Source organism: Cherax quadricarinatus, chromosome 11 (genome assembly GCF_038502225.1).
Source record: "Cherax quadricarinatus isolate ZL_2023a chromosome 11, ASM3850222v1, whole genome shotgun sequence".
Taxonomy (NCBI): domain Eukaryota; kingdom Metazoa; phylum Arthropoda; class Malacostraca; order Decapoda; family Parastacidae; genus Cherax; species Cherax quadricarinatus.
The window spans coordinates 43,624,743-43,646,846 of NC_091302.1; the positions used below are offsets into that span (position 1 = coordinate 43,624,743).

Sequence of the window (22,104 nt, forward strand, 5' to 3'; positions counted from 1 at the left end):
AAATGGTCCAAGTCGGACCGAAACGTCGTCATAGCTTTTATGTACGAGTTATTTGTGTATTGTTCCAGTCATGGTTTTGTACCTTCTTGCTCTTAGTTGCATATACTTTAAATAGGGCTTGCCTTTGATTTTTTTTTATGTATAATTTATCATATCTTACCGTGGTTCTTTATGTTAGTGTTGCCTGCTTGCAGCGTTCATTGTATATTTATACTGAATGTTGGGACATATGACCATCCCCCCATGAAGCAACCCACACCGAGTGACTTACACACAGGCACCTATTTACCCTAGTACTGCTAGGTAAATACCCACTGAGAGATATATCTTGGTTGTGCAAAGGAATGAATGACCTGTGACTCCAATTTTTGTGAAAATAGTCTTAGGCTTCTAATTCTCACACCCTAATTCTGGTAGAGGACTCCATCTTCTATGGACGAACACATAATGGAGTTCCTATGGGAAAACCTGAATGGAAGGAGGAGTGTAGGAGGGGTGAGGCATGGGGGAGTGAGGGAGGGGTGAGGCATGGAGGAGTGAAGGAGGGTGAGGCATGGACTGAAGGAGGGATGAGGCAAGGAATAGTGAAGGAGGGTGGATGTACACGGGTGTTGAGTCTACACAGAGGGCTACCAGCAGGTGTATATATATAGAGTGTGGTGGTGGAGGTGCCAGGCTCTGGGCACACAACGTAACTGCCTAAAATAATCCTTGTATTAGGATTGGCTTCAAGGGAAGGGCACTCATGCGAGAGGGGCATCAGGAGCTAAACACTGGAGGTGAAGGTGGATTGATGTAAGAGGGGAAGGCTTAGTTGAGTCTACCTACCTAGAGGGTGTTCCGGGGGTCAGCGCTCCCGCGGCCCAGTCCTTGATCAGCCCTCCCAGTGGATCAGGGCCTGATCAAACAGGCTGTTACTGTTGGCCGCACGTAGTCCAACGTATGAACCACAGCCCGGCTGATTCGGCACCGACTTTAGGTATCTGTCCAGCTCCCTCTTGAAGGCAGCCAGGTGGTAATTCCCCTTATGCTTAACTTTATCACTGTCTCCTTGACTCGCTCTTTGACAAGGCACCATTCCTGTGTGATTGCCTTATCATCCTGACTAAATACAAACAGTACTTTCCCTATGGATGACAGGCGTATTAGTAATTTCCTTTATGCATGATGGATGGGTATTGAAATGTCTTGGGACATCCTATGTTTACAGAACTTACATTATAATGTATTTTCTGCACTTCTGTTTTTATTTGGCGCATTTTGTACAGTGTACTGTGACTTCTGCACTCGCAAGGAGTTCAATGTGCAAAATCGGAGTCAATCTTAATAGTATTTTTCAGGTGTAAATCAATGGAAATGTAGGCAGTTTGGGTGTTTGAATGGCTATGGTCAGTGTGTAATCCATGTACAGTCTTGTTATAGACCATATTCGTCTTTAAAAACTTCATTTTATTTTTTAAGAGTTAAATAGTGACACATACGTCAGGTGTATGTCACACACCTACCTGGAGGGTGTTCCGGGGATCAACGACCCCGCGGCCCGGTCCATGACCAGGCCTCCCGATTGATCAGGGCCTGATCAACTAGGCTGTTACTGTTGGCCGCACGTAGTCCAACGTATGAACCACAGCCCGGCTGATCCGGCACCGACTTTAGGTATCTGTCCAGCTCCCTCTTGAAGACAACCAGGAAGCTGGACAGATACCCAAAGTCAGTGACGGATCAGCCGGGCTGTGGTTCATACGTTGAACTACGTATTAAAACAGTGACACATATTTCAGGCTTGTGCTGTATCTGTTGAATTTTAGAAGTGGAAGCTATTCTCTTTTAATATTTATTAATAAAACATGAATCTTTGTAACGAGCGAGAGAGCAGTGAGAGGAATGATCCCTGGCACCGTATATATATATGTACTAAATTAATCGTTTTGTGTTTCTTCTTGGTGGCTCTTCCTCTTGAGCTTCATTGATGGTGCTGCCAGGCATTAAAGTCCAGAGTTATCATTAATTCACGTTTGTTGACAGTAAAGTTCCTAATTTACATTAGTCTCAGGAATGAGGGACTGTCATGCTCATCGATGCGCTCAGTAGACTATCAGAAATAACAAGGCACAATACCGTAAATGGAACATTACACAAATAGCCCGCATATGCCGACGTTTCGGTCCGACTTGGATCATTAACTAGTCCTCTGTATAACTAGTTATTGGTCCAAGTCAGACCGAAACGTCGTCATAAGTTTCAGTCTCGTATGTGCAGATAATTTGTGTACATGAGATTATAGTTTTGCGTGAGTTTAACTCTTTAAGGGTTATGAGGTTGATGTCATTGATGGGCTCTTAATCCAAGTAATTGGATCTAACCCTTTCTTTCCTCGGATACAACCTGATTGCTTCCCCATTCCCCGTGTGCTATGTACCCTAATGGGTTCAGCGCTTCCCCATAAATGTAAATTATAATGAATGAGGCTAGGTAATTTGCGTTTTGAGTGGATGAACACAATACAAAGAAGTAGGTTCTGGTGGAGTGACGGTGGAAGGAAACAACAGTTGATTGTTATGCGGAGGCGATATATTGATAGTACGTGGCAGAGCCCAGCCTAATGCGTCTGCATGTTCCTAGGCCTCGAGGAAAACTTAGGAAGATGCCTGGCGGCGCATGCGCAGGTTACAGCTAAGGCTTGGGCAGGGAGCCTGCTTATAAATGGTATTAGATTATATTGTACAAGTAATACTGTTGATAAATAACTTACATTACCAATTGTTGAAAAATTTAGACACATGTGCAACATCTGGGTATCTTTATTGTAGACGTTTCGCCAACCAGTGACGAAATGTCTACAATAAAGATACCCAGATGTTGCACATGTCTAAATTTTTCAACTTGTCGGTATTGTATACCGTTCTTATACATTACCAATTGTATTTGCTGCTGAATATTACGAAGACTAATTTACCTGTAGTCCATTCCGGGGGTTGGGGGAAGTCATCACCCCCGCGGCCCGGTCCCAGACTAGGCTTCCTCGCTTTGTATTTGACATTTTAATCAAATTACGGAACGGGTGGGGTTTGAACCCATGGCAAGTGAATCCTAAAATTCACAGGCCAGTGTGCTAATCACTCGATTTCATGAGTCGTAATTAACATTTTGTTTTACTAGTCAGTTGTGTAAGTGTCTGAGGGTGCGCTCCCCACATTATCTGTAATTATACGTACTACCAGCCTACGTGAGTATTACTTTACCCAATCCACGTGTTCGAACTCCCACATGATAAATGGTGGCAGCGGTGGGATACGAACCCACGCCTCCGAAGAGACTGGTGGAACAGATTGATCCAGTGAAGTGGATGAGGTCCCCCGTCTGCAATGCCAAAGCTTGATCAAAAGTTTGTTGGTCCTTATCGAGTAGTTGAACATATCACTGGTAATAAGTATAAGGTTAGAGAGATTAGTACTGGTCAGTATAAAGAATCGCATTTAGATCATATGAAGTTAGTATGTGATGATAATGATGTTCCAACCCAGACTAATGTGACAGACTCTGACAATCCTCCTGATCCTGTACTCTCTTCCTCTGATACTCAATCAGACGATCAACCTGAATGTCGTTATTCCCTACGTACACGACAGGTATTGAGAAATCCTCAAATATCATTTGTAACATCCAATTCAGATTTGCCTCAAATACAGCATGAGTTAGCCAATGCTACAGAGTTTGATCCTCCCAGAGATGACACCCATTCTGCATATGTCAATCTCACCCTAGCAGAGTTGGGGTTAAATGTAAATAACCTGTATAGATGAATAATTACAGTATCAACTTATCAGTATTCAAGAATTTTTTTTTGTGTGTTCATGTTCTCTCCGCATTCTGAGAGTTAACAGTCTAGATTTGAGTGCACCGAATCTGCCTTTCTGTTAAACCTTTCTTTGTATATATTCCTTCCTCAGAATCCGTAGATCACATGAATACAGATCGATCGATCAAATTTTTTTTTATCACTTCTATTGTGTAATCTCAACGTTGAGTTTTAAGTTGTGCTATATTATACCTTGTATTGCATTACAGTTTCAGTTACGTAAGCTTCCATTCCAATGTTCTACTTATGTATGTTATAATGTTTAATTGTTGTGTACTTTGACATTGTATAGAATCAGCCCAAGCTGTACACCTGCCATCTCTAGTTTGTATTAGTTGTATGTCGGGACGACATACGTTAGCGTCGCCGAGCTCTCAGCAGTAGTAACCAGTTACCAGTAACCCGTACCAGTAGTTGACTCGCTACCAACCGTCTCTGCCTGAGTCACTGTCTATTCATATTGTGCTGACCTAGCAGTATTCAAAGACCCCCTCACATATGGGTACTGTGGGCGGCAGTCAGTGTTAGGAGAGTGAGCAGATAGGTTACCTTACCCTGTTCAGGTAGAGGATGAGTTGTCACCTGACCAGTGGGTCGGTGCTATTTCTGCAGGGGAGACCTCATCCACTTCACTGGATCAATCTGTTCCACCAGTTGAGGAGAAAGACTTAGCTCCCACTGACTTCCCAGATGAAGTCAAGCGTTTGTTGACTCTGTTGAACAAACATCGTAAAGCCATTGCTTTACCAGGTGAGAAGATGGGTATAACGAACTTATTGTCCCATCGTATTCCACTTGAACCTGGTACTAGACCTATCTACATACCTGCATACAGAATGCCTCATTCACAAGTTGCTGTCGCAGAAGAATTGATCAATCAAATGCTTGATGATGGAGTTATTGCACCTAGCAATTCCCCTTGGAATGCACCCTTGATACTAGTACCTAAGAAGGATGGTACTTGGCGCCCAGTGATTGACTTTAGGAAGTTAAACGCGAAAACCATTCCAGATCGCTTTCCACTCCCTGTACTGGGTGATCTTTTACGTAACATCGGAGATAACAAAGTCTTTTCAACCCTAGATTTGTTACAAGGGTTTTGGCAAGTCCCTCTTCACGAGGACAGCCAAGAGCTAACTGCATTCTCCACTCCTACAGGTCATTATCACTTCTTCCGTATGGCGTTTGGATTACGATCTTCCCCTATCACGTTCTCAAGGCTCATGACTAATATCTTTAGAGGTCTCATAGGTAATGCACTTATGGTGTACTTAGATGACGTAATCGTCATGTCTAAAGACGTGGATACACACTTGAAAAGACTTGATGTAGTACTTGGTAAGCTTGAAGAAGCCAATTTAAAGATCAAACTGTCTAAATGTCAATTTTTCAGATCAGAAATTAAGTTTCTTGGTCACGTAGTCACTCCTAGAGGGGTTACGACTGACCAAAGTAAAGTAACTGCAGTACTAAATTTTCCAACTCCCAAAACTGCTGATGCCGTAAGATCCTTTGTGGGCTTAGCAGGTTTTTATAGATCTTTCATTGCCAATTTTTCTTCCATAGCTGCTCCTCTAACTGAGTTGCTTAAGAAAGATGCTCCTTTTGTTTGGACCTTCCGTCAAGAAAGAGCATTCCAAACTCTAAAAGAAAAGCTAACATCTGCTCCAATTTTGAAATTTCCAGATTTTTCTAAGCCCTTCTATCTGACAACTGATGCTAGTTCAATTGGCATAGGTGCCGTACTAGCTCAGAAGACCGATGGCAAGTACAACGCAGTTGCATTTGCTAGCTGAGTCCTTACGAAGGCTGAACGTAATTATACAGTAACTGAGCAAGAAGCTTTAACAATAGTATGGTCTTTGAAGCACTTCCGAGACATTATTTATCAGTACTCTGTTCATGTCTTGACAGACCATGCTCCACTGATACCCTTATTCCAGAACAAACAACCTACTGGAAGGTTAGCCAGATGGACCTTGACTATCCAAGAGTTCAATCCCACCGCTGCCACCATTTATCATGTGGGAGTTCGAACACGTGGATTTGGGTAAAGTAATACTCACGTAGGCTGGTAGTACGTATAATTACAGATAATGTGGGGAGCGCCCTTACAGCCGTAACCTATCTGCTCACTCTCCTAACACTGACTGCCACCCACAGTACCCATATGTGAGGGGGTCTTTGAATACTGCTAGGTCAGCACAATATGAATAGACAGTGACTCAGGCAGAGACGGTTGGTAGCGAGTCAACTACTGGTACGGGTTACTGGTAAGTGGTTACTACTACTGAGATAAGTGTCTGAGGGTCGTACTCGATGTGTATTGTAGATGGATCCAGGGGTCATGTTCTCCGGGATCTGGTCCTGGACACACCTGGTTAATGGGCTGATCAATCAGAGTATTGATGCTAGCTGTACGCAGTGCAACGTCAGCACCATAGCCCAGCTGTGCCGCGGGGAGCTCTTTAAAGTTCTCTCTTCATGAGAGTTAGGGGTGTGTACACGCTAGTTTGTCACCTGTTATATATTACCTGCTTTATCTGTTACCTGTTATTTTACTTATGTCTGTTATGTTACCTGTTATGTTGTTATATCGATTATATTACTTGTTATATCTGTCATATTACCTGCTATATCTGTTACCTGATATATTACCTGTTATTTTATCTGTTACATTTGTTACCTGTTATAGTACTCGCTATATCTGTTACCTATTATTTTATTTGCTCTATCTGTTACCAGTTATTTTACCTGTTGTATCTGTTACCTGTTGATTTGACTGCTTTATCTATTAAATGTTATATTTGTTAATGGTTGCGGTAGTCACCGGCCTCGCGGTCTGCTCTCTTCTTCGGCTGGAAAGGAAATATTCCAGGAATAATAATAAGTCACAGGGAAGTAAAGATAACTGCGTAATGATTACAAGTTTGTTCGAAAATATTTAAGTCTAATTTTACGTGTTCATGAGACAAAAAAAAAAGAAGTCTTGCCAGAGTGCAAAACATTTAGCGCTATTCCTCACGATTCACGAAATCATAATAACACGGTACAGGTGGGGACTACAACCCACTTGCCATGGGTTCTAACCCCACCTACACCGTGGTTAGCAGTATTCCATTTTTCACTCCATAGGTTCAAAGTTTTCGAAAAGAGAATAATCATGACACTTATATACTGAATAATGAAAATCTTAATCACTCTACGAGAAAGATATAAAAGTTCGGGTTATCAGTAATCTAAAGCCAAGACAACAGCTGGACTATGGAAGAGATGCCGTTTATTTTCCCGTTTGTGGCGGTATTTTTTTTTCCCTTGGAGAGTAAGTGGGGTGGGGAGTGGTGTGGGAGGGGGCATGAGGGGGGGGGGTAGCAGGTGCGTAACTAATGATAGGTAGCAATTGAGCTGCTATAACGGGCTTCCCTCACCACCTGTCCTCCCCCCCACCGTACACATTCTCTCTCTCTCCCCTTCCCCTTCTTCCCTCTCTCTCTCCCCTTCCCTCTATCCCCTTCCCCTTCCCTCTTTCTCTCCTTCCTCCGTTTTCCTCTTTCCCCTCTTCCCTCTTTCTCCTCTTCCCCTTCTTCCATCTCTCTCTTACCTTCTCCTTCTTCCCTCTATCCACATTCTTCCACTTCCCGTCCTCTCCACCTCCATCTTCTGTTTCCACCTACCTCCACTCCCCTTTTCTCCTCCCTTGTCTTCCCTATCTTCCTCGCCAACAGTGTGTCTACCATGTACAGCCTGACCATCTGTAGTTCCTTAGTTAATCCAAATAATTTGTATTATTAAGCTGATTAAAGAGTGCAAAATGTTTTAAACTTTTCTTATCTGGCGGAAGATTTTCCCTGTTACTGTGATGGTAACACAGTAGTGTTACTATTACAGTAACAAGGAAACTGATACGATGGACAGCTAGAACCTTCAAAACAAATGTCAGGTCACTTGTTCTCTCTAGATTGGAATATTGCTGTACACAAAGAAAAATTTTTTCAAGACAAGCGACATTGCAGAGGTGGAGAATATTCAGAGAACAAGCATCTAAAATATTGGGAATCTTTGAAATCGATCCTTGGAATGCGGGTTGCAATGAGGTCACTAAAAGATAACATTTAAGTGTAGAGGAGCCAAGACTTTTCAACACTTTCCCTTCATACATAAGAGGAATTACCAGCAAACTCGTGTCTGTCTTCAAGAGTGCGCTTCATAATTTTTTTTAAAGTCAGTTCTTGAGCATCCGGCCTGTGGTGCACACGTTGGACTGCATGCGGGTAGCACCTACAGCCTGGTTGACCAGCCATTCACTAGATGGCCTGGTCTAGGACCGGGCCGTGTGTCATTAGCTGACACATTGTCAGTAGCTGACACTTGTCAACTAGTGTCAGTCACTTTTCATCGCATATCACTCACGTTAGTATCTTTTTGTACATCCTGTTAAACCCTCCACCCTCCATACCACCCCTTCCACCCTCCATACCACCCCTTCCACCCTCCATACCACCCCTTCCACCCTCCATACCACCCCCTCCACCCTCCAGACCACCCCTTCACCCTCCAGACCACCCCTTCACCCTCCAGACCACCCCTTCACCCTCCAGACCACCCCTTCACCCTCCAGACCACCCCTTCACCCTCCAGACCACCCCTTCACCCTCCAGACCACCCCTTCACCCTCCAGACCACCCCTTCACCCTCCATACCACCCCCTCCACCCTCCATACCACCCCCTCCACCCTCCATACCACCCCCTCCACCCTCCATACCACCCCCTCCACCCTCCATACCACCCCCTCCACCCTCCATACCACCCCCTCCACCCTCCATACCACCCCCTCCACCCTCCATACCACCCCCTCCACCCTCCATACCACCCCTCCATCCTCCATCCATCCTCCACCCCCTCCACCCTCCATACCACCCCCTCCACCCTCCATACCACCCCTCCATCCTCCATACCACCCCCTCCATCCATACCACCCCCTCCACCCTCCATACCACCCCCCACCCTCCATACCACTCCATCCTCCACCCCCCCTCCACCCTCCATACCTCCCCCTCCACCCTCCATACCTCCCCCCTCCATCCTTCATACCACCCCCTCCACCCTCCATACCACCCCCTCCACCCTCCATACCACCCCCTCCACCCTCCATACCACCCCCTCCACCATCCATACCACCCCCTCCATCCTTCATACCACCCCCTCCATCCTTCATACCACCCCCTCCATCCTCCATACCACCCCCTCCACCCTCCATACCACCCCCTCCACCCTCCATACCACCCCCTCCATCCTTCATACCACCCCCTCCACCCTCCATACCACCCCCTCCATCCTCCATACCACCCCCTCCACCCTCCATACCACCCCCACCACCCTCCAAACCACCCCCTCCATCCTCCATACCACCCCCTCCATCCTCCATACCACCCCCTCCACCCTCCATACCACCCCATCCACCCTCCATACCACCCCCTCCACCCTCCATACCACCCCCTCCATCCTTCATACCACCCCTCCATCCTCCATACCACCCCCTCCATCCTTCATACCACCCCCTCCATCTTCCATACCACCCCTCCATCCTCCATACCACCCCCTCCACCCTCCATACCACCCCCTCCATCCTTCATACCACCCCCTCCATCCTTCATACCACCCCTCCACCCTCCATACCACCCCCTCCATCCTTCATACCACCCCCTCCATCCTTCATACCACCCCCTCCATCCTCCAAACCACCCCCTCCACCCTCCATACCACCCCCCCATCCATCCTCCATACCACCCCCTCCATCCTTCATACCACCCCCTCCATCCTCCATACCACCCCCTCCATCCTCCATACCACCCCATCCATCCTCCATACCACCCCCTACATCCTACATACCACCTCCTCCATCCTCCATACCACCTCCTCCATCCACAATACCACCCTCTCCATCCTACATATCACCCTCCATCCTCCATACCACCACTCCATCCTCCATACCACCACTCCATCCTCCATACCACCACTCCATCCTCCATACCACCCCCCTCCATTCTCCATACCACCCCGTCCATCCTTCATACCACCCCCTCCATCCTACATACCACCCCCTCCATCCTACATACCACCCCCTCCATCCTACATACCACCCCCTCCATCCTACATACCACTCCCTACATCCTCCATACCACCCCTCCACAACCCCTCCACCCCGTCCTTCATACCACCCCCTACATCCTTCATACCACCCCCTCCATCCTCCATACCACCCCTACATCCTTCATACCACCCCCTCCATCCACCATACCACCCCCTCCATTCTCCATACCACCCCCTCCATCCTCCATATCACCCCCTCCATCCTCCATACCACCCCCTACATCCTTCATACCACCCCCTACATCCTTCATACCACCCCCTCCATCCTACATACCACCCCCTCCATCCTACATACCACCCCCTCCATCCATCCTACATACCACTCCCTCCATCCTCCATACCACCCCTCCACCCTCCCCACCTCCTCCACCCTCCATACCACCCCCTACATCCTCCATACCACCCTCTCCATCCTCCATACCACCCTCTCCATCCTCCATACCACCCTCTCCATCCTCCATACCACCCCCTCCATCCTCCATACCACCCCCTCCATCCTCCATACCACCCCTCCACCCTCCACACCCCTTCCACCCTCCACACCACCCCCTCCACACCCTCCATACCACCCCCTCCATACCACCCCATCCATACCACCCCATCCACCCTCCATACCACCCGCTCCACTCTCCATACCACCCCTCCACCCTCCATACCACCCCTCCACCCTCCATACCACTTCCTCCGCCCTCCATACCACCCCCTCCAGTCTCCATACCACCCCCTCCGCCCTCCAAACCACCCCCTCCAGTCTCCATACCACCCCCTCCAGTCTCCATACAACCCCTTCCAACCTCCATACCACCCCTTCCACTCCATACCACCCCTTCCACTCCATACCACTCGTCCACTCTACCACTTCCTCTACCCTGCCACTCTCACTCCACCCTCCATACCACCCCTCCACTCTACCACTTCCTCTACCCTGCCACTCTCACTCCACCCTCCGACTACCTCTCTGTACCCTGCCAATTACATTCATTTCCCTTCATTAACTCTAGGATCATTTTTCTGATCGGCTTCAAACCTTTAATGTTAATGTATTTTCTGAGAAGGACGATACCGTAAAAGTTTAGGCTGTATAGAGGCACATTTGCCAGTATTCTAACCTAGTTGAATTCCGTACGATAGCTGAAGAATGCCTATTCTGGTCGGCTTCAAACTTTAGTGCTAGTATATCATGTTGGAGGCAGATTTAATTTTTAGTGGGACTTTATAACCCGTAATTACAATTTGCTATTTATATTAACTAATACAATTGTTTGGGTATAATAACTGGTGTGGAGAAGCACTATAATACTGTCATGTTAAACCTGAATAAACAAATCTTTAAAACAATTCAGCTGTACATATTGTATTTTATTACCCAATTTTCTTGAGTCGTTTGGGAGACAGATTTTTACTGAGTATGTATACTCATAAATACATATTCATATACTTTTGCGTATGCATGTATGTGTGAATATACGAAGGCATGTTCACTATGTATACTTTTTGTATGTGTGCATATGTATGAGTGTATGGATGTATACTTGTACGTGCATATATATGTGTGCATATATGTACATGTGCATATGCATGTGTGTCAGTATATTCGTGTGCACATGTGTACATTTTTGTATGATAAGACTAGAGGTGAAGCAAGTTAAACACTAAAAACACCATCAATCACAGTAAGACCAATCATAGTAAGACCATCAATCACAGTAAGACCATCAATCACAGTAAGACCATCAATCACAGTAAGACCAATCACAGTAAGACCATCAATCACAGTAAGACCAATCACAGTAAGACCATCAATCACAGTAAGACCAATCACAGTAAGACCATCAATCACAGTAAGACCATCAATCACAGTAAGACCAATCACAGTAAGACCATCAATCACAGTAAGACCAATCACAGTAAGACCATCAATCACAGTAAGACCAATCACAGTAAGACCATCAATCACAGTAAGACCAATCACAGTAAGACCATCAATCACAGTAAGACCAATCACAGTAAGACCATCAATCACAGTAAGACCAATCACAGTAAGACCATCAATCACAGTAAGACCAATCACAGTAAGACCAATCACAGTAAGACCAATCACAGTAAGCCCAATCACAATAAGACCATCAATCACAGTAAGACCAGTCACAGTAAGACCACTCACAATAAGACCAATCACAATAAGACCATCAATCACAGACCACTCACAATAAGACCATCAATCACAATAAGACCAGTCACAGTAAAACCAATCACAATAAGACCATCAATCACAGACCACTCACAATAAGACCAATCACAATAAGACCAGTCACAGTAAGACCATCAATCACAGACCACTCACAATAACACCATCAATCACATTAAGACCACTCACAATAAGGATATTAATCACAGTAAGACCACTCACAACACCATCAATCACAGTAAGACCACTCACAGTAACACCATCAATCACAGTAAGACCACTCACAGTAACACCATCAATCACAGTAAGACCACTCACAGTAACACCAATCACAGTAAGACCACTCACAATAACACCATCAATCACAGTAAGACCACTCACAGTAACACCATCAATCACAGTAAGACCACTCACAGTAACACCATTAATCACAGTAAGACCACTCACAATAACACCATCAATCACAGTAAGACCACTCACAATAACACCATCAATCACAGTAAGACCACTCACAATAACACCATCAATCACAGTAAGACCACTCACAATAACACCATCAATCACAGTAAGACCACTCACAATAACACCATCAATCACAGTAAGACCACTCACAATAACACCATCAATCACAGTAAGACCACTCACAATAACACCATCAATCACAGTAAGACCACTCACAATAACACCATCAATCACAGTAAGACCACTCACAGTAACACCATCAATCACAGTAAGACCACTCACAATAACACCATCAATCACAGTAAGACCACTCACAATAACACCATCAATCACAGTAAGACCACTCACAATAACACCATCAATCACAGTAAGACCACTCACAATAACACCATCAATCACAGTAAGACCACTCACAATAACACCATCAATCACAGTAAGACCACTCACAGTAACACCATCAATCACAGTAAGACCACTCACAATAACACCATCAATCACAGTAAGACCACTCACAATAACACCATCAATCACAGTAAGACCACTCACAATAACACCATCAATCACAGTAAGACCACTCACAATAACACCATCAATCACAGTAAGACCACTCACAGTAACACCATCAATCACAGTAAGACCACTCACAATAACACCATCAATCACAAGGTTTAGCAGTTTGATTCTCATTTATATCACAGAAACCAACAGCTCTTCATGCAGAATGAATCTCACGCAAGTTACTCTCCTTGTTGTTCACAATTTACATAAACAACATAGATGAAGGAATAAATAGCGACATAAGCAAATTTGCTGATGATACCAAAATAGGCCGTCCAATTCATTATAATGAGGACACTAGAGCACTCCAGGATGATTTGAATAGACTGATGCAATGGTCGGAGAAGTGGCAGATGCAGTGTAATATTGACAAATGCAAAGTTCTAAATGTTTGACAGGAAAATAACCATGCCACTTATAAACTAAATAATGTAGATCTTAATACTACTGATTGCGAAAAGGATTTAGGAGTTCTGGTTAGCAGTAATCTAAAACCAAGACAACAGTGCATTAGTGTTTGCAATAAAGCTAACGGAATCCTTGGCTTCATATCCAGAAGTATAAATAATAGAAGTCCTCAGGTTGTTTTTCAACTCTATATATCCTTGGTTAGGCCTCATTTAGATTATGCTGCACAGTTCTGGTCACCGTATTACAGAATGGATATAAATGCACTGCAAAACGTACAAAGGAGGATGACAAAGTTGATCCCATGTATCAGAAATCTTCCCTTTGATTATAGACTGAGGGCCCTGAATCTGCACTCTCTCAAAAGGCGTAGAATTAGGGGAGATATGATCGAGGTGTATAAATGGAAAACAGGAATAAATAAAGGGGATTTAAATAGCGTGCTGAAAATTTCCAGCCAAGACAGGACTCGCAGCAGTGGTTTCAAGTTTGAAAAATTCAGGTTGAGGAAGGATATAGGAAAGCACTGGTTTGGTAAGAGAGTTGTGGATGAGTGGAACAAACTCCCGAGTACAGTTATTCAGGCTAAAACGTTGTGTAGTTTAAAAAATAGATTAGATAAATACATGAGTGGGTGTGGGTGGGTGTGAGTTGAACCTGACTAGCTTGAGCTACTAGGTCTGATACCGTTCTCCTTCCTTAAGTGGAAGTGGCCTGACTTGGTGGGTCATTGGGCTAATCTGGGGAAGAGACATGGACCTGCTTCTCATGGGTCATTGGGCCTGCTGCAGTGTTTCTTCTTTCTTATGTTCTTATGTTCCTGTGACAGGACACAGACCATCAAGTTACTCTCCTGTGACAGGACACAGACCATCAAGTTACTCTCCTGTGACAGGACACAGACCATCAAGTTACTCTCCTGTGACAGGACACAGACCATCAAGTTACTCTCCTGTGACAGGACACAGACCATCAAGTTACTCTCCTGTGACAGGACACAGACCATCGAGTTACTCTCCTGTGACAGGACACAGACCATCAACACAACACAGACCATCAACACAACACAGACCATCAACACAACACAGACCATCAACACAACACAGACCATCAACACAACACAGATGGTGGAAGTGTACAGAAAAGTAAATATGTTTTAAATTTAAATAAATATTTAATATTTTTTTGTAATATATTTTTGTACACACGAATATATTCACACACATGCATACACAAGTAAACAAACAAGTAAGAACATAAGAACGAAGGAACACTGCAGAAGGCCTACTGGCCCATGCGAGGCAGGTCCAAGTCTCCTACCGGCTTAAGCCAATGCACCCAACCTAGTCAGGTCAGGTCAGGTCACATTGACTTAAGGGAGGAACACGGCAACCGACCTGGTAGCACAAGCTATCAGGTCCAACTCACACCCACCCACATCCACTCATGTATTTATCCAACCTATTTTTAAAGCTACACAACGTTCTGGCCTCTATAACTGTACTCGGGAGTTTGTTCCACTCATCCACAACTCTATTACCAAACCAGTACTTTCCTATATCCTTCCTGAATCTGAATTTTTCCAACTTAAAACCATTGCTGCGAGTCCTGTCTAGGCTAGATATTTTCAGCACACTATTTACATCCCCTTTATTTATTCCTGTCTTCCATTTATACACCTCAATCATATCCCCCCTAATTCTACGTCTTTCTAGAGAGTGCAGATTCAGGGCCCTTAGTCTATCCTCATAGAGAAGGTTTCTGATACATGGGATCAACTTTGTCATCCTCCTTTGTACATTTTCCAGAGAATTTATATCCATCCTGTAATACGGTGACCAAAACTGTGCAGCACAATCTAAATGAGGCCTAACCAAGGATGTATAGAGTTGAAGAACAACCTGAGGACTCCTATTATTTATGCTTCTTGATATGAAGCCAAGGATTCTGTTAGCTTTATTGCGAACACTTATGCACTGTTGTCTTGGTTTCAGATTACTGCTAACCAGAACTCCTAAATCTTTTTCGCAATCCGTAATATTAAGATCTACATTATTTAGTTTATATGTGGCATGGTTATTGTCCTGTTCAACATTTAGAACTTTGCATTTGTCTATATTAAACTGCATCTGCCACTTCTCCGACCACTGCATCAGTCTATTCAAATCTTCCTGGAGTGCTCGAATGTCCTCGTCAGAATGAATTCGACTGCCTATTTTGGTGTCATCGGCAAACTTGCCGATGTCGCTCTTTATGCCCTCATCTATGTCGTTTATGTAGATTGTGAACAGCAGGGGGCCCAACACTGACCCCTGTGGAACACCGCTCGTAACGCTTCCCCATTTATGCAAACTCTCTGCTGCCTATTTGTCAACCATGCCTCTATCCAGGAAAAAAATTCTCCTCCTATTCCATGTGCTTTAATTTTCCTCAATAGTCTCTGATGTGGGACCCTGTCAAAAGCCTTACTGAAGTCCATATACACAATATCATATTCATTACCATGATCTGCCTCCTCAAATACCTTAGTGAAAAAAGTTAATAAATTCGTAAGGCAGGAACGCCCCTTTGTAAAACCATGCTGAGATTCATTGATTAATTTATGCTTTTCAAGGTGGCTACGAACTGCCTCGGCAATTATTGATTCCATAAATTTTCCCACTATGGAGGTTAGGCTTATTGGTCTATAGTTCGAAGCTAAGGACCTGTCACCTGTTTTGAAAATAGGTATCACATTTGCCATTTTCCACTTATCTGGCACCATGCCAGTTTGTAGTGATATGTTGAAAAGATTAGCAAAAGGTGTGCTAAGCTCCTCTTTACATTCCTTTAGAACCCTTGCATACAGTTCATCAGGGCCTGGGGATTTGTTGGGTTTTAATTTATCTATTTGCCTAAGGACCATGTCACTTGTGACCCTAATCGTGCACAGTTTATTATCGTCCTGTTCTACATAATTTATTATTACTGGAATATCGCTGGTATCCTCCTGTGTAAAAACTGAGAGGAAGTATGTGTTAAAAATTCTACACATTTCCTTATCACTGTCAGTGAGCTGACCCGAGGAACTTTTGAGTGGGCCTATCTTGTCCCTGATCTTACTTCTGTATACCTGAAAGACTCCTTTTGGGTTAGTCTTCGATTCTCTTGCAACTTTAACCTCATAATCTCTTTTTGCTTTTCTAATTCCCTTTTTTATTTCTCTCTTTAACTGAATATATCGATTTCTTAATTGCCCCTCTCCTCTTTTGATTTGCCTATATATGCCTCTCTTTTGACCAATCAGATATTTTAATCTATTGTTCATCCATTTAGGATCATTTTTGTTTGATCTGATTTCCCTATTTGGAACATAATTTGACTGTTGAGGCTCCCATTTCTAACATTCCTGTAGTTCATCTGGCTGTTGAGGCTCCCATTTATAACATTCCTGTAGTTCTTCTGGCTGTTGAGGCTCCCATTTATAACATTCTTGTAGTTCATCTGGCTGTTGAGGCTCCCATTTATAACATTCCTGTAGTTCATCTGGCTGTTGAGGCTCCCATTTATAACATTCCTGTAGTTCATCTGGCTGTTGAGGCTCCCATTTATAACATTCCTGTAGTTCATCTGGCTGTTGAGGCTCCCATTTATAACATTCCTGTAGTTCTTCTGGCTGTTGAGGCTCCCATTTATAACATTCCTGTAGTTCTTCTGGCTGTTGAGGCTCCCATTTATAACATTCCTGTAGTTCTGGCTGTTGAGGCTCCCATTTATAACATTCCTGTAGTTCTGGCTGTTGAGGCTCCCATTTATAACATTCCTGTAGTTCTTCTGGCTGTTGAGGCTCCCATTTCTAACATTCCTGTAGTTCTGGCTGTTGAGGCTCCCATTTATAACATTCCTGTAGTTCTGGCTGTTGAGGCTCCCATTTATAACATTCCTGTAGTTCTGGCTGTTGAGGCTCCCATTTATAACATTCCTGTAGTTCTGGCTGTTGAGGCTCCCATTTATAACATTCCTGTAGTTCTTCTGGCTGTTGAGGCTCCCATTTATAACATTCCTGTAGTTCTTCTGGCTGTTGAGGCTCCCATTTCTAACATTCCTGTAGTTCTTCTGGCTGTTGAGGCTCCCATTTATAACATTCCTGTAGTTCATCTGGCTGTTGAGGCTCCCATTTATAACATTCCTGTAGTTCATCTGGCTGTTGAGGCTCCCATTTATAACATTCCTGTAGTTCTTCTGGCTGTTGAGGCTCCCATTTATAACATTCCTGTAGTTCTTCTGGCTGTTGAGGCTCCCATTTATAACATTCCTGTAGTTCTTCTGGCTGTTGAGGCTCCCATTTATAACATTCCTGTAGTTCTGGCTGTTGAGGCTCCCATTTATAACATTCCTGTAGTTCTTCTGGCTGTTGAGGCTCCCATTTATAACATTCCTGTAGTTCTTCTGGCTGTTGAGGCTCCCATTTCTAACATTCCTGTAGTTCATCTGGCTGTTGAGGCTCCCATTTCTAACATTCCTGTAGTTCTTCTGGCTGTTGAGGCTCCCATTTATAACATTCCTGTAGTTCTTCTGGCTGTTGAGGCTCCCATTTATAACATTCCTGTAGTTCTTCTGGCTGTTGAGGCTCCCATTTATAACATTCCTGTAGTTCTTCTGGCTGTTGAGGCTCCCATTTATAACATTCCTGTAGTTCTGGCTGTTGAGGCTCCCATTTATAACATTCCTGTAGTTCTTCTGGCTGTTGAGGCTCCCATTTATAACATTCCTGTAGTTCTTCTGGCTGTTGAGGCTCCCATTTATAACATTCCTGTAGTTCTTCTGGCTGTTGAGGCTCCCATTTCTAACATTCTTGTAGTTCATCTGGCTGTTGAGGCTCCCATTTCTAACATTCTTGTAGTTCATCTGGCTGTTGAGGCTCCCATTTATAACATTCCTGTAGTTCTGGCTGTTGAGGCTCTTATCTTTGTCACCCTCGTTTTGAAATCTCTCGCTGTCTATTCTGCTTATGCCTCTCAGTATTTTGTATGTCATGATTATATCTCTCGTAACTTTCTGTTTTACCAGTGATGGGATGGAAGCAGAACTGGTCCTAACACCTAAAAGATCCCTGAAGGATGCTTTCGGGGGTCAACCCCCTCCCCCTCGGCTAGGTCTCAGACCAGGCCTCCCAGTCGATCAAGTTCTGATCGACCTGGTTTTTACTGCTAACCGCATGCTGTCCAACATATGAACCACAGTCCGGCTGATCAGGAACTGATTGAAGAACTCGTCCAGTTCCTTCTTGAAAATAGCCTGAGATTTGTTAGTAATTCCCTTTATGCACAGAGGAAGGGCGTTAGAGTCGGGGACCTCTGACACTCAACAAGTTGTCTCATAGTGTGCTCATCGTGCTCCTACTTTTTATGGAGGTACTTTGCACTGTCTGCTTATTCTCTTGTTTTCACGTGGAGTGTTTCCAGTGTGCAGGTTTGGGACCAGTCCCTCCTGGATTTTTCAGGTATAATTTATGATGTACTTTTCTCGCCTACATTTCAAGGCCCAGTTTTGAGTGTACATAGGTAGTGAAAGATTACGTTTTCTAGTTCATCAGTCTCTCCTGCCTTGAAAGGAGCTGTTAGTATACAGCAGTACTCTAGCCTGAAGAGAACAAGTGACTTGAAGAGTATCATCATTGGCTTAGCATCCTTTGTCACGAAAGTTTTAATTATCCTGCCTATCATTTTCCATGCTGCCCTGGATTGTGCACTTCAGATTCCATGTGATAGGCATTCTTGCTTCTTAGGACCCGTTCAGAGATTTTGATAATGTGTGAAGTTACTACTGTTGGTATGTTTTTTTTTTTTCTTTTTGCAATTTCTTTGCTGATATTTTTGTGAAGTGGGGCCGTGATGAATAAGGAGTTTTGATGAATATGGAGTTCCATGAGTCTGATCCTGGGGCAGAATGCATGAGCGTGGTGACGATGGCTTCAAATTCAACTGAGGATAGTGCCACATCAGAATTGTGGGAATTTCAGCAGTGTTTTGAGCCTCGTTCATGAAAAACTTTTCACATGAAGGAAGCCCAAATAGATTATCTTTCTTTCCTTGTGCTGATATACAGGTCCTAAAATCTGAGAAATGGAAGTTCCTTTCATAAAGTCTCCTCACAGAAACCAGTGTAATGTTTGGAGTTTTTACAGAAACCCACTTTAGAGGTTGTTTAAACAGTCAAAACTGGTTTCAACAATATATTTTACCTTTAAAATCATCAACTGCAGAGAATTTCGCTGAATAGATATGGAAGTCGGATAGCTGCCTTGAAAATCCTACTCCAAATATTGTCTTCTTGGAGATTTCAACCTCCCAGATGTGGAATGTAAGATGATAAACCAGAGCATTGTACAGGAAATAGTGCCAGGAAGTACCGCAGCCAGACTAGTGCACAGAACAGGCAACTCCCAAGACTGGAGAATGTATTGAATCAACAAGTAAACAAGTAACAGAACTTACGTGTAATAAAAAAAATAAACTAGATTTGATCTTCACAAATAATAAGGAACTAACCAGAGACATAGCAATCTTCAGTACAATATATAGTGATTACAACCTCACTGAAGTATGTGTACTCCCGGAGTGTAGACGAAAGAAAGATACTTTATAAAAATACGTCTGGATAATACTGGAGGGACTGTTACCAAATCTTCACACTAAAATTACTCCTTAGGAGATCGAGAGGCTCGTCATACGTGTAAAATAACCGCAGTGAAAAGCCAGGGGAAAGGAGTACATCTGTGATATACCCGTGACCGGTTTCGATGGTACTTCTACCTCCAGAGCCCGGTCTCAGGCTAGGCTTCCCCGGTCAAATAGGCCGTTTATCCTAGCGACTCTCGGGTACACAGACATCACAACACAGCTGATCCGTCTCTTGTAGCAGGAAGCTGTCCAGAGCTTCTTGAAAATTTCAATATTGGTTTTGGCAATATTTCTGATATCTGCTGGTAATTTGTTGACGAGTCTTGGTCCGTGTATGTTAATGTAGTATTTTTTAATTTTTACCCTTTATTGTACACTAAGTTAACTTTGTAATTATAAAGGTACAATACTTTCTAATACAGATCGGGTATAAATTACCAACACATTCCTAGTAAGTAAGTAAGTAAGTTTATTCAGGTATACACAATACAGTTACATAGAATTATCATACATAGCAGCATATGTGTAGAGAACCTAGGATAACCCAAAAAAGTCAGACACAGTGACTTATTTCCATTGGGGTCCTAACTTCTTTTTCATATCAACTTTATTTATGTTTTTTTTAATTGGTTAAGGCAGTGCTATGTATATAATACAGTAGTTGTATTGTTTACACCATGTTCTTCATAATGTTTCATTCATTGGTTCGTTTCCTTATAATGACATTATTAGTAGTACAATGAAACAGTGACGTGTTTGTAAATAACACACATTTAACGTTCCAATATTTTATTAGAAACTTTTTGCTTACGATAATTAGATTCATGAAGTTCCTCGTGAGCGAAACGTTGGCTTATAAAACGTTCTAGTGTTACATGTGTGTCTTCTTTACTTATTATTGGCATACAGAGAGCAGGTTGCTGTAACCCGTGTTGTTTGTTTCCTGCAGGTGAGGCGCGACACTACCCTCCCTGCCACCCAGTAAGTTCCCTGCACTCTACAAGCCAGAGTAGGAACTCCTTGTCCTGGCCAGAGGGCTTTTGATCCGAGGACCTGCAACTTATTCCATTCCTTTCCTTTCCTGAGACCCCCTCAGGCAGTTTTAAATCTACATAGCAATGATTTCTGTAATATATCTTCTGGTATACGACTTTGATCATTATCATTCTTAAATTGACAAATATACGCTAAAGCCGTACGGTGTTATACAGCACCTGGAGAATAAGACATGTGTGCAGCAGTGTGGGCGAAACGTTTCGGAATAAAGTTACCCAACTGTATCAACATAATTCAACATACGTTATCCATGATGCCATGGACTTCAAATATTGTCAGGTCAGCCGTGTTCAAACCCTGCTAGACGAGGGGTAGTCAGACACGTACCTTGAGGCAGACAGGACAAGACTGCAGGCTGGGCTTCCTACTACCTATTTTCAATATACCAGTTTACTGCCTCAGTGATTATCATTTACCACCTGCACTCTACTTAATGACCCTCCCCGACAACTGTTGCACATATCTTACTTATATCAACTTGTCGGTATTGTATGTATATCATTATCATACTCAGTTATAGACTCTAAGGAGCCACAATGATATTTTGAAAGTAATTCTTCACTCGAGAGTTAGTGGAACACTCTGGGTGAGGAATTGGTGGAAGTAGAATCCATGCCCAGTTTTACATGACAACTTGCTTGGAGAATGGGAGGTAATTTGATGTAAGAAAGGCGAGGGTATCATAAATGTGCACACCTTGAAGACACGAATTGGAACACACAAATTTATTGTGATGCTGAGTTTATTGGACAGCAACATA

The 22,104-nt window shown here is 43.6% G+C and overlaps 1 protein-coding gene across 2 annotated transcripts in view; it reads left to right on the forward strand.

The window, feature by feature from the left end:
* Actn (alpha actinin) overlaps positions 1-22,104 on the forward strand; it is a 234,578-nt gene that overhangs the window by 104,016 nt on the left and 108,458 nt on the right. The window lies entirely within an intron of this gene.